At 40.2% G+C, this 14,201-nt stretch overlaps 1 protein-coding gene across 1 annotated transcript in view; it reads left to right on the top strand.

Moving 5' to 3' along the window:
- The first annotated feature begins 3,852 nt into the window (after positions 1 to 3,852).
- Positions 3,853 to 14,201, top strand: part of rims3 (regulating synaptic membrane exocytosis 3) — a 47,193-nt gene continuing 36,844 nt past the window's right edge. Inside the window, exon 1 of the mRNA XM_032580141.1 lies at positions 3,853 to 4,086. The gene's annotated coding sequence lies outside the window, so the exon portion shown is untranslated. The remainder of the gene's footprint in view (positions 4,087 to 14,201) is intronic.

The following is a 14,201-nucleotide window of genomic DNA, read 5'->3' on the forward strand; positions in this document are numbered from 1 at the left end:
GGTTTGTTTCAGCGGGACAGAGACCTACATTGGAAAATAGTTATTTTGTAAAAATTGTACCTGGTGCTACTTTTCTTCTTTAAATAGAAAAGTAAAAAGGCCCAATTTCTCTTTGCCACACTTCAAAATTTAAAACACAAACATACATGCCATTCAAGTGAGCCAGATGGCTTTTCAGCCCTTTTTAGCACAATTTCCTCCATTAATATTGATACCCCTGAAGTTTAAAGCTTTTAAAATTAACATATATTTTTTTCTGTGGTAGTATTAATCTAATTAAAATGATAATTCAATACTCACCAATCTCAATACTTCATCTTACGAAAACATTTTGAAAAAGTGTGATACTCTCAACTTTGTGGGAACTATTTGGTGATGGCTCCTTGTGTTCCAAGGTCAATAAGGAACTTCCATCACACACGTGATGGAAGTTCACGGACATTGTGGATACACAATGTCCGTGGATACACACGGACATTGTGTATCCATCATTGTCTGATCTTAGAAATGTTGTTCTGGAAGAATAGCAAGCAAATGTTGGGTCAGCATCAAATCAAACCCTATGGATTAGGAATGAGATATCGCTCTGTGAAGACAGATGAGCAAATGCTTCCTTCAATATCATACTCCCTAAAGCAGATCACACCCTCTTCCTCTATACTGTATAAATCCTATAAATATACAAAGTTTATCAAATGAAGCATTTCAAAACAAAGCTTCCCAAGACTGAGTTAAGTCTTGTAGCCAGTACAATTTCAAATATCACCTCCCTCATACATAACTTTCATGATACAAGTTTAACCAGGACATTAGAAAGGGACTAGTTTGTTATAGACACTGAAAACTCAACACAAGATAGAAAGTGGAAATCCAAGTGTGCTCAAGATTGTCCAGCTTTGAAGAGCTGCAACTTAAACTGACAGCTTTCATCTCTAAATGTTCACCGTTACTCATCCAGTGTGATGACTGAACCAGCTGAATGAGGATGAAACTACTGGAGGCTCCACCCCCCCTCTGACATGCTAACCAAGTAATTTGGACGCGGAGCTCGCCTTGTTGATGTTCGTTGGGAGCTGATCCCAGTCGAACCTCCTTGCCTTCACAGCACAGAACAAGGGTTACTAATTGGAACAATGAATCCCGCGGTGGAATTGATTGGGTTCAGCCGGGGCAGTTTGTCTATGGGAAACGGTTGCATTGATTCCCGGGCGCTGTGATTCATGCCGATTTGAGCGGCCTCCCTCACGGGTGACTGAGCGGCACATAATTCACCTGCAGACGTTGGATTAGAGGAGTCTGTGTAATGCGTGTTAAGGATGTGGTTACCGGATCACAGAGAGTTGTGGTCGTCACCTTTCCCCAACGAATTCTTGTCATCTGGACTATTGTAATACCTATGAGCAACTTTTATGATTCTTTTTGGGCAAATTGTCTTTATTCATTGAGCACAACCTGGGGCACCGCATGGCTCAGAGGTTGAGCAGAATCCTCAACACAGTTGTTTCCGGTTCGACTCCCGGCCTCCTTCCCTCTCTGCCCTTCATCTTGTCAAGCTACTATTGAATAAAAGACCCTAGAACACCTTTTAAAAGAAATGTAAAGCATAATCTGTGATTATAGAGACAAGCAAACAATGGTTTTTCATGACTTTTTCTGTTAATCAAATTTTAAGGAAAAAATATCTGTCTCTTATACTGTAGTGCTCCATCCCTCCCAGGTACGGCACAGTTTCTTGGGCTGGTTGAGGCAAAGTGTCTCTATGCTCAGCTGTGTTCTGGCACCTGTTCATGTTCTCTGAGCCAGCTCTGGCCCATAAATTGTTGTCAAAATTTGTCAATGTTTTGGGTATGTGGATCTGGGCCAGTTTGGACTGAGAGCTGGCACCTTCAGCTGCTTAAGGACTAACAGAGGACCAAACATGTTTGTTGACCTAAATTTTGACCTAAACCTTATACAAAATCCAGTTCAACTAATGTGCAGTTTGTCACAGCCAACATGTGGAACAGTTTTCACAAGTCAAGTGAAATTAAAGTAGATTTTGATCATGCTCTGTTTGTCCATTTCTTAAATAAACTGTGAAAATACAAAATCTTACCAATTTTTTTTTCTCTAGATTCTAGTGTAAATATCTTAGTACAATCGAAATAAAATAAAACTAGCATACAAATAAGTTTTCAGTAAAATATTGGAGCCTGTTTTAAGTGAATAATTCTTTAATATTGATTTAAAAGAAATAAATAAAAAAAACATCGTCCCACTGGCAGATTTTTTCACTTGTAACAAAATATTTTCCCATATTCCAAGTGAAAAAAAAAATTTGCCAGTGGAACTACTACTTTGTTTTTGCTATGGTTTAGATTAAAACATGTTCACTTTTGTGTCTGGATGCTCTGTTGTTACAGACACAGCCTATAAAGACTTGATAAAAATACAAATAGAACGTTTAAAATTCTGTGGCTGTAAGGTGACAAAATGTGCAAAGGCTCAGGATGCGTCAATATTTCTGCAAAGCTCTCCACATCCGCTTCGACTCCCCTGGCACAGTTCGCAAGGTTTCTTGTTCCAAGGTTTATTCAGAAGGGCTGTTCAGTCCTGAAATCAATACGTTTTGGATTATTTTCTCCTCAGTTTAGAGATCATGGAGTACCTCTCTTCCTCTCAGTGTATGCCAGCCAGTCTCTATCTATGCAGTTCTTTGTCCAAATCCGTGTTTTTTTCATATGACCTGTAAAAATGCCGTGCAAAAGAAATACAAATATGGTGATGAGAAGCAGGCGGACTAAAAATAATTTTTTTAAGCACCCCTTAATGGATTCTCCAACGTTCCAGATGTAAAATACCTTGTATACATACCACTAATGATATTTGCATTTAGTCCACATAAAGATTTAATTTGAACAAAATCACGAGTGTTCACAAGTGCCACAAATAGTGGCACCAACAGCAATTCTTCAATAAATGAAGCATTTTAAAGTACATACTTGAAGAGGATCTTCAATGAATTTTCCACAACTTTCCAATATATGCATAAAAAATATTCTTTATCAAGTCAAGTTTTTTGATTCATTTGGCTTGCTGGAATTATGTTTCATGAGAAGGTATATGTTTTGAATTGCTTATGATACTCAAAAAAGTTGCAGAATACTCAGAAAATATCTGAAAAATGTTGCTTTAGTCAGATAAGTCCAAAACAGTTTTTTGTTTTTAGCAACTTGTAAAATACTGTGTTGAAACATGATGGTGGCGGAGTCATGCTGAGGGAATGTTTTTTTTCTTCAGTCATTAAATCAATAATTTCCCCATCTTTATTAACTTCTCCCTTTTCAAATCAGTTTTCCCATAATGAAATAATAAGAAAAGATTTGTCTATGTCCTGTTTTTCATCTGCTAAAATAAAGTTCATACAAAAATCTAATTCGAAAAACAAACACAAAATTGTGACAACGTTAAAATAAAATAAGACAAAAGTTCCTGGTGTAGCTATCATAATATGATTATGAGTTAAATAGTCACATCTTCTCTGTATTGACTGCATGATGCTATCACATAGCCGATTTTAACATGCTATTGAACCAATGTTGTGTTCAATCTGACGATGTTTACATCAGTATTTAAAGCTGAAAAGGTGTAGCTCCGTATTAATAGATATGGTGGTGTAGTTTAAAGTGAATTGAATTAATCGCTTTGAGCAAGCAAGACTTTTTTTTGTTTTCTTTTACAAAAAAAAAAAATCTTTATTTGCAGTTCCCAAAGACGGCCCCAAGTGGTCGCTGTTTGTCCAAAACACTTCCAGGCAGCTTCACAGCAACGCATCTCTCCCTCTCCCCTCCTTTCTACTCTGCTCTCCTCTCCTCTCCTCCCAGCTCCGCTCCGCTCCGCTCAGCAGTGCGTCCCTCACCTCCTCGGTGTGACCAGCAGCCCTGAGCGGATAACAGCCGTCCGGCAGAGCGCCGCCCGTCCCGCAAACCAGCACAGCCACCATAAAACCCGAACGATGACATTCTTACAGCAGCGACAGGGGCTAACATTTATTTGACAACTTCCCTTTTCTGACACCTTGCCTCCGCCGCTCCTTGCTGTTAAGTGGTGAGTCCCTTTTAAATCTGCAGAATCTTTTTTTTTTTTTTTTTTTTGACGTTCTGCTATAGAAACATTTGGGTTTGCTTTCATAATATCTTGTCATCTTCCTTCTACTGTTGCATATACCTTTTGTCATTCAGTCACATGAACTGCTTAAAGGGGTTATTATAGTCATACAGTCATACCAGACGGAGATGATTGGATTACGCACATTATGAAAGCTGCAGCGGAGATCGCGGTGCTGTTTTATTTACTTTCGTTCAGAATGCTATGTGGAACTGCTTATCAAATCGGCAGCGGAAGAAGCAGGGGTCTTGCTTAGGTCAGTCATGCCCCTCTGGTTCTCAGGAGATGCCCTGCCTGGGGAGGTCAAAGTCATAAATCCACCTCAGGAAGGATAAATCATTCAAGCATCGCCACCTCTTGTTGTTTGCGCGCATTTTAATGCATGTGACTCTCGGTGTGACAGGTGGGTGGGGGAGGGCGAGCACATTTTAAAGATGCTTCTGCAAGCGTTCAGCCCCGGGCCAAGAGCATGCACGCTGAGGTGTGAGATAGTATCAGATGGCGTCACACACACACACACACACACACACCCGCACACATGCAGCGTAAAACGTACTTCACTCCCCGGGAGCACAAAACAGACGCATGCGAATGAAAATCTGAAAAGTGCGCCGTGCGTGTTATTTGATGCTTTTCAGAATCTCCTGTTTCATCGTTACAGTAACGCAGGTCGCAGCGCTGGCACTCTGTTCGGAAAACGGTCTGTGAAGGACCATTTTCAAGTCTTGCCGTGAGTTCGGACTTGTGTCTTGTGCAGGCGTCTCTCTGTGAGGTTAGCCAGACCATTCATCACATCAACTTTATCATAGCTTCCCCGCCCCTTCTGTAGAAAAGCGTCTCATCTGGTAGGTTTTGCAGTGGAGGTGGTGTTTTCTGGATGACCCGCTGTGTTCATTTTTGATCACACCTATAGAGTTTTTGCCTCTCGGCCATAAAGTCTAGCTTTTGTCTTATCTGATTAATTCTTGTCCTGTTGACTGATTTTTTCCCCCACCTGAGCTGTGGTTTTCTGCAGCTCCTCCAAAGCTATCATGGTTCTTTTGGCTGCTTCTCTGAATAATGCCCTCCATGCCTAGCGTGTCACACGCTAGCCTAGCTTTGCTAGAAGCAAAACACAACATTGCGATAACATTGTTGAGTGTTGCAGTGATGAGATTGATTGCAGTGAAGTCACATTTTATTGACGCTCTCCTTCTTTTTCCAACATCCTGGTGTCCAGGCTACTCTCCCTCAACTTTAACATGTTGCGTAGCACATGAAATATATTAGCTTAGCAAATATTGCATGTCTTAGGAGATGTTTAAATTTTGGGATATTGTTTCATAAAAATGCTCCACAACTTCCTCCCTGACCTTATTTGGCCGTCAAGATGCTGTTTGTTCACTAACAACTGGGATCCTACACACTCTTCCTCCATTTTCAAAAAGACAAAAAGTCTATATTTATTATTTATATCAGCCTTATATTCTGTCTTTTATTTTAAATAATGGTCATTTCACTAACCACTCGGTTTCTAGGCAACTTTAAATACAGTTTGAATTGGAGTTGTGGTTGTTAAACTAAAATAATGCCACCAGAGTTCATAACCCAAGCTTTAAAGAATCTGTATTCCGTCTTAAATACTTAACTTCTTATTTGACTGGTAAAAACATTTTAGATTTTGAAACGGATCTCAACTACCCAGACATGGACTTTATTATCATTCATTAAAATGTACGCGTCGAGCGAAATTTTGTTGCAGGCCTCCAATAATAAAAACAAACAAATAAATCCAAGTTGATAATAAAAAGTAACAAAATAAGCATATATCTGCGACAGACTGGCGACCTGTCCAGGGTGAACCCGCCTCTCGACCAAAACGTTCGCCGGAGATAGGCACCAGCACCTCCCGACCCCACTAGGGACAAGGGTGAAAGAAAATGGATGGATGGATGGAAAATAAGTATATAAAGTAAAAAAAAAAGAATAATGGGAGTTTAGCTGTTTTTGGGAAGTTTTTTGGGAATAATGGACCTGTAGGTTCCAGATGCTACGAGAGCATTGAAATCATTGCTCTAAACATTTGAACCCAATTGCAGCATTTTGGATTTTCGTTATTTTTGTAACCTACAGACAATAAGACCTGAATACTGTTGAAAGAAGTTCGAAGTTAATTGCACTAATGTGGCTGTTTCTGTTAGTAATTTGGTGATTTATGAAGGCTGCTGTTGGATGGGACTTTATTTAGGGGTGTCTGAGCAAAGTTGGGAGGGAAAATGGAAATGCATGGCACAATTTTCATATTTTTATTCCTAAAAACCTGTCTAAAAATGTGTATGACGTAGAAGACACTCATGAAGACACTCATAAACATTAGCGCTAACATTGTACTGATCTGGGGAAGAATCAAGGGATTGAGGGTAATGAGCTTTATGTCAGGAGGAAATAAATAAAAGGCCTCTTAGACATTGATGCCATGCGTGATTGTTTCTTTCCAAAGCGTGTAAAGCAAGCAAATGGTAAGTGCTTTGAGTTGCATGAAAAGATCGCCGCGCTCTTGGCACGCTTCAAGTAGAATATGAATAATTACACATGTGTTTTGAGTTCTGAAATCTCGCCTGACTCACTCTTGATCTGCGGAGTAATCCAGCGAGACATAATTGAGGCTGAACCTCTTTTTAGTTTTATTTTTATGCCTCATAATGCTGACGCCGAGCCGAAACGGGCGGCAAAATTTCACACGTGTTCAATGCGTCGCATGCTATCAGATAATCTGGCTCCTCAAAAGGCCAGGCTGACTGCTGTGCGCTCTCTCATCCTCCATCAAAACACGCATGCAGGCGAACTCTTAAAAAAAAAAAAAGAAAAGAAAAAGTAGTTGGAAAGGTTAGCACACTCTCATTCAGTCATATTACTCATAAATGCAGCGGCACATCTGACCGCTCTTCAGATCCGTTTCTGCCCGTTGCTGGTCCTCGTGCTCTTTGAAATGAAAATCAATTGAAAACAAACCGAGGGGCTGAGCGGACACTTATCATAATAACGAGAGAGCCTCTCCTCGTGTACCTGCTTGCATCTCAATGCGCGTGTTGTTGCACAGCGTGCTGCTGTGTGCACCGTTGGACGGCCATCTGTAAGGCATAATTCGCTGGCTAAGGGGACGTGTATCATCGCAGGGTGAGGCCGTGATTGGTGGAAGGTGAGTGGTCGGTTGGTGCTGCTGCGAACTGGACTGGGTTTTTTTTAATGACTCACCGTTAGATTGCTTCGACCTGCTCAGACTAAAGCCGTTTTAACATAAATGAGGGGGACTGTCGAATCTGTTAGAAAATATGGTAATGATCGCAGTTTAAATATAGGCAGTAGTAGTCTCACAATGAACCATCCAGCACCCTGAATACTTTTAGGAAACATGGCCTGCAGCAGCTTCAATAAGATTTAGAAAAAAAAACAACAAACAAACAAAAAAACACAACTATTTATTACCATCTGTAGCAATTCCTATAAAATAAATTAAACAGATTTTTTAAATGTGTATGTAGGAGCGTTGCTAAAATAGCAATCTTCTTGTTTATTCTCCAGAGAATGTAGGTCCTTATATATATATATATATATATATATATATATATACAGTATATATATATATTGCCAAGAGGCAGCCATTTTCAAATCAATTAGTCTTTGTGAGAACTGGGTTTGAAATCTTAAAAAAAAGACATCAATAAAAGAAAGTAAGATAACAGATTTGCTTTCCCCTTTTTAGCCTTCCTATTACCTGCTGAAAGTCTCGCTCTCGATACTGGAAGCACCACACTTTGAGTTTTCTTCACGCAGTAACAACATCCACGTTGAAGGGCGTTGCGAGTATGACCCCGTACCTGTTAGTTTCCAGTCACTTCTCAGGCAAAGATTGACTTTTCAGTTTCTAACTTAAAATTACCGACTTGTGCCGGTCAAGTAAAGACTCGTTCTCTTTTTTATTAAATTTTCTTTGTAGCATAACTCATATTGTCTATTTAAAAATAAAATCTTTATGCAGTTAGCCTTGAGAGGACAAGGCTCTAAATGTCAAATTGAATAAAAATAATTCTGCATGTTTCATGTTTCCTATTGTCTTGCTGTCATTGAATATTACAGGACTAAAGTGCATTTTACCATAATCGGACCATCTAAATATACAGTAATGACAAACCATGTTCCTGTGAACACACTCCTCGACTTGTTATCAATTTCCCCTCAGCTGTGATGAGACCAGTGCTGCCAGGGCTTTGGCTACTTTGAGGTAATTGCACGCCAGATTTCCTGTTAATGTGGCATGTGCAAAGATAATTACTTCTCGGGGACATTTGCGACAAATAATTTGGGAAAAATCATTTCGAAAGAAAAACATTAACAAGAGACTCCGAGTGGAGCGCAACGCCTAAGATGAGACATGCAGTAGCCTCCAAAAGATGAAGATGAAAGTTGAGTGGCAGCTAAGCCAAATAAATAGATCGCAGTGTTGCCTGATTGGCTTGGGAGATCCATTTATCCTCCGCATATTTTCCATAGATTTAAATGCATGAGGATTCACTGGTGCTGAACACGGACCCAAAAGATTTCTCAAACAGCAAGTTTCCACAAGAAAAGTTTACTTTGCATTAAATGTCAGAGAAAAAAAAAGTGTTTGTTTGCCTTTTGTTGCAGTTAAAAATAGATTGTTTCAAATTGAAAATAATTATTAAGCATAACAAGTCTATATGTTGAGTATAATTTATCTTTTTTTAAAAAAAAATCAAAGCAACATAGTCATGTTAGTCATATTTGCTGAAATGTTTCACATGTTTCTGTGAAGCTGTGGTATTTTCACCCAAGGTTATCATATCGTGAGAATTTCATACTGGCCCACGCCTCACCAGTTATGGAGCTGGGCCCCTTTTGAGCCTAATTGGCCAAGACTGCTGACCGACTGTTTCCGTTTTGGATATATCTGATTCCCTGCTGGTCAAATTTACATGCTTTGGTTCCCCGGATGGTTGGTGTCGTGCGCACAGTGACACGGAAGGTAAGAATGGGCAAGATTCACAATTTGTTCTGACTTCTAGATCATCAACGAAGCATTGGGTGGATTTGTTCCAAGCCAATCAACAATTCAAAGATCATATATTGCCAACCAGGATTCCTGTACATCATTCATTTACTTTTCCAGACTTGCATTTCCAAACTTCGCTCTCCTTTTATCCCATTTCAAAAGAAATACTAAATTCATAATGGATTTGTAGCAGATAAGTAAATATTGATCCTGCCAAAATAAAACCAGAGATATAAATGGGAGGAAGAAAAGAAGGAAAAGGTGCACAATACAGAAACAGCTGAATAGAATTAAGGGGGAAAAAAGACTAAAGGGACGTCAGGAAGAAGTGGAGAAGAAAGTAGTGAAGGAAGCAAGGAGGAAGCTAAGAAAACAATAAACAAAAGTTTTTTTCTTTTCTCCACGCTGTGTAGTGTTATCCTGGTTAAAATATAAACCAGTTTTCGCTTCAAGCAGGGCTCTCTACTCAAAGAGCCTGCAGGCGCCAGAAGCATCCCCTTAATATTGATTTGTAATTCAAAATTCAACGTATTTGAGATGTCATTTTCACTTTGGTTAAGTCTTTGCAGTACCTATACAAATAATGGTTCATGAAAACTAAAACAGACAGGTCTGACTCTTAAAAGAGCTGCGAATCGACTGTAGGATTCAGTAACACTGGACGTTATTGGTTAAAAGACGGTATTAGTCAGATCTGTAAGCAAAAGAAGTGTCATGGAAAAAAGAAATAGGTCACGCTTTAAAAGGAGTGCGGTAGAAAGCCTCCAATAGAAGTCTTTTGAGAGAAGAGATAAATATGCATCTTTTTCTCCTGAATTCCTGCAGGGTTATGAAGAATTTCGCTCGACCGGGAGCATTGACATTGTAAGTGGGGTGAGATCCTGTTTAGATCCAGGATTACACGAGCCGGCCACCAGTATCCCAGTAGGGGTGGAGTGATGGTGGAGTGAGAGGTGGGGGGGCTACAGAGAGAGGGATGTCACTGACCACATTAGTCACCAAAGAAAGCAGGCCATGAGTCAGGAAAGCTCTCAGTCTCATCCATCATGCCCCTCTTAACCCACTTTCCTTCCAGGCAAGCCACTCTGACTTTTTGTCTATTTTCTGCCGGCTCTCCCCACCACCACCACCACCATCACCCCCAGCCCCCTCTTCGCTGCTGACGGAGGAACTTTGCTATCCTACTTTTCACGGCAGAAGACGAAAAAAAAAAACACTCTACAGTGCTGCGCAGACTGCAGGTTGAAACCGAGCAGACATTTTTCATGCTGCGGAGAACATCCGTCAACGAGCCGCATTATGAGTAAATACAGTAATTAAAGGGAGTTTGTTTAGCTAGTCGTTGTGAGATAAAAAAAAAAATATCATCATAGTGATGTGGAGAAAGGGACCTCATAAGCGTCAGACACTTCGGTTGTATTTTATGAGCGGTCTCACGTCTCCAAAAGGCTGCTGGCTCAGTTCTTGGTAACAGGGCATAGCTGACTTACTGCTGCAATGAAAACATGACATTGCCTGCCCAGCTTTGGTCGGATTAGCCTGGAAAATGGGAGAAACTTGGGAGAAGTGGATAAACATTTCTGGGAATACGGTGTAGTGATTTCAGGCTTGTCACTGCTACAAAGAAAACATTTTTCCAGAAAGCAATGCAGCTATCAATGTTAGGATAAACACGGGCGCTTTTATGAAGCATATTATGTAGCCACAAGGCGGACACTAGTGTCAAAGTTTTACGTTGCAAAAGGATACATGAATAAGTACAAGAAAAATACTAGTTTAAAATAAAAGCACTACAATTGCTACGAAAGTAATTAACAGTGGTTTTGATTTTCTTCAGGTAGAAATGCACAGTTGGAGCATTTTATCTTTTAGCAGCAATTAGCTTGATTAGCATTGCCAATAAATAATACATTTCCAAAAGGCTGTGAGTATTCCCAAACACTACATGTTTGATTGACATGTAGTGTTTGGGCATTTGTCCATTGCTAAAACATAAACCGCCTTCATGATGTGCACAAAGACATTTTCCCTTTGAACTTCAGCCTCTGGTAGTTTTTTCCAGACGCATCAGTGTACAAAAATGCAGTTTTGAACTTCTGACTTTGACTTGAATCACTCATAATTCACAAAATGAAAGACTTCAGATTGGCTTAGAATAATGGCTACATGGATGCCTCTCCAGCTGGACGCTGTATTAGTTGTGATCGGGTCGTGTCAGAACAAAATAGAGCCACCTTCCTTCTGAGCTCTCCTTTTGTCGTTAAGCTAGCTGCTTTATTACAAAGGCGCGTCCAGTTCTTCAGAACAGAAGCTAAGTTAAAAAAAAATAATAAAATCTTATTTACTCACCACGTCATGCTTTACTGACAATGTCGCAGACCAGTACACACCTTGGATGCTTTTAACAGCTTACGTTAGATAAGAAGAGTTTTAAATGCAGATTTGCAGCATGGATTACTAGGAATTCTCCAAATTTGTGTGTTCTTACTGTGACAAGATGAAAAACCTTAAAAAGGGTTCATACAATACCAATAAATATGGAAATATCTATAAAGTGCAACATCTAATCAAAGAGTGGACAACGTAAGAATGCTATGGTCATACAAAGCACTTTGTTTATTTAAACAGAAAATACTATTCATCGGTTAAAACATTTAAATATAAGTGCACTTGTATACATTTCTTATTGAGTAAATATTACTGGTTAAATAGCTTATTTTTTTTATGCATCTTGAGTTTTTAAGTCAATCGTTTAAAAATCCTAAAGAATAAAAGTTAATGTAGATGTGAAAATGTTTATTTCGCTCATTAGAGACTTAAGACTTAATTTGAAAATGACTTGTAAACATCTTTGTCAACGCACGGAAATAGAGCTGTGCCGAAAGACGTCTCTGGGTGCCGACTCACAGAAGATGCTCGGCAGCCAGCTGCCTCAGGTGAAGGTTGTCGCGATTGAATTAATGCAGACATTTTTTTTTATGTCTGTCATACAGCACCAGCGTTTTTTGTTTTTTTTTGCCCGTTTCACCCCTCGTCGCGCACACACAACCTGCAAGCTCCCAGCACTTTCTGTAAGCAATTAGCAAACGCGTCTCTCACATTAGGAGGCCATATGTTGGAGCACATTGTTCTTAAACCGTGACTTTTAAATCTGCTCGTCTATCCTGAAATTAGAAATTGCGCAGTGTATTCCGTTGTTTGCCGCCTTTCAACGATTCTATTAGAATTCTGAACAGCCTCAGACGGGTCAATTTGACCTGTAAACGCGACTCTAATTGGGGAAAATCTAAACATTCGCTTCCTTGTCACGGACGATTTGATATGATTCGGGCTGTTTATGGGAAAACAAAGTGTGACGGATCATATTTATGCGCGCTGTCTTGAGGCGATGCCGAGGGAGCGACTCAGCGACTTACCTTATTAAAGATTTTATTGGATAAAAAAAAAAAATTGACAGGGCCGGCGGGGGGCATGCTTCATATCGACTCCTTTGTGTATTCATTTCACAGGTTCGCTCTGTTTCGGTTTGTAGAAACTGGATGTTAGCGGAGATCCAGTTGAACTTTTCTTCCACTCTGAGCGAAATGAAATCCGTGTTTCTTAGATAAATATTTTGGAGGAGACTTGGATGTTGACTCGGGTCCATCGGCCAAGGCATCAACGCCCTCTGTCATCCGATATCTTGGCTCCGTCTCCTGCCGCTCTGGCACGTGTTATTCATTACAGCATATGTGTATTTGCACCACTCCGGGTTTCTCTGTGTGGGATTTTGTTCAGGATCCACTTGGCTCCTGGTTTTCCCGCAACCTGGCACTCTGACTCTGAGTGTGTGCGGGCGTGGGTGTGTGTGTAACTGTAAACCCATCCTTCTGCCTTCTCGCCTTATAGAGCCCTTATGATCAGAGAGATACACCAGCCACTCACACACACACACACACACACACCACCACCAGGCCAGGCACAAAGGCAGCAGGCGCCGGACCGAATGGCACAGCCAGGGGACGTTTCCATGGTAGCATTAACAGGAAGTGCATTACACCTCCTGCGTGCCCTGCTGATGTGATTTTTAGAGGATTTTCTTCCTGTGCATCTTAAACAGGTTGTCACATGTACATATTCTTGATGTTAAAGCTTAATACCAGTTATTGCATTGAGTGTGTAGCTCTGATTCCACACCAGTAATTAAGAAATTCATTCAGCCGAGAGGTCTTTTATTAAATTCTGAGTCACACGCAAGCTGTTTGTGGTTAACACCTCCCTTACGAACATCAATAGTACAAGACTTGTGGATCGACTGGGACTGAAGTGGTCGATGATTTTTAATTGATATCAGATGACCTATTGAGCTTCCTTCAGTGATGCACCTCATTTGATCTGGTACCTTTGACCCTGCTCTCTGCCGTCACAGAGAAAACAGCTTGAACCTTCCCACAGAAATTCAATGCACATAAGAAGACAGAAATGACAAGAGGGTTAGAACTACAGTGCCTCCTTAGCAATTATATCAATCACGGCTTCGCAGGTTAATTAAAAAGTCCAGCGGTGGCAGAGCAGTTTGTGAAGCAGAGCTATCTCAGAGTGATATTTAATGGATCAGTCAGCCTCTTGTAATTACAAGGCTGTGGTACTTGTGTTCGCATGTGTGGTTGATTCACACCATCGTTCATTCATATAGTATTTTTTAAAACATTTTTTACAGCGTTGTTGGATGTTGGTTCAGTTTTGAGCAGTGATGATGTTCAGGATACGCTTCTTTGCTAAAGGAACCGTACCTCTCGTGGTTTTCAACACGTCGTCCCGTTGCAACGTCGGTGGGTTTTGTTGGAGTCTTATGTAGCGGACCAACACGAATTTATGGAAAATGATAGAAAGTTGAGATTTTTTCTTCACAAATGAAAATCTAAAAAACATTGGTATTCATTTGCATCAGCCTTTGTAAGGAAACACTTTGTAGAGCTACCTTGTGTTGCAGTTAAAGCTCCAACTCTTCTGGGATGTGTTTCTT

This window comes from Xiphophorus hellerii, chromosome 13, assembly GCF_003331165.1.
Source record: "Xiphophorus hellerii strain 12219 chromosome 13, Xiphophorus_hellerii-4.1, whole genome shotgun sequence".
Lineage (NCBI taxonomy): Eukaryota > Metazoa > Chordata > Actinopteri > Cyprinodontiformes > Poeciliidae > Xiphophorus > Xiphophorus hellerii.